Genomic DNA, 269 nt, shown 5'->3' with positions numbered 1-269 from the left:
ACACCAAACACCTAAAGCTGGCAAAAAACAAACCACAAACCGAAGTCCGCGCCGCGTTATATATAAAAGTTCTTCCACTAGGGGGGGTTCGGCTGCCAAAAACAATCAAGCGTTACTGTAGTACACGCAAACTCCACTCAAATCACATCAACAAAGAAAAAAAGAAAAAAGAAAAAGAAAAAAGAGGGGGAAAAAAAAAGAAAGAAAGAAGAAAGGACCCCGAGCAGAAGGCGAACTCAGCGCGGGGCGGCTCGAGACATCGCGGCCGC

The sequence above is a fragment of the Meleagris gallopavo genome, chromosome 16 (assembly GCF_000146605.3).
Source record: "Meleagris gallopavo isolate NT-WF06-2002-E0010 breed Aviagen turkey brand Nicholas breeding stock chromosome 16, Turkey_5.1, whole genome shotgun sequence".
Classification (NCBI taxonomy): domain Eukaryota; kingdom Metazoa; phylum Chordata; class Aves; order Galliformes; family Phasianidae; genus Meleagris; species Meleagris gallopavo.
Note: the sequence above shows the minus strand (reverse complement) of the source record.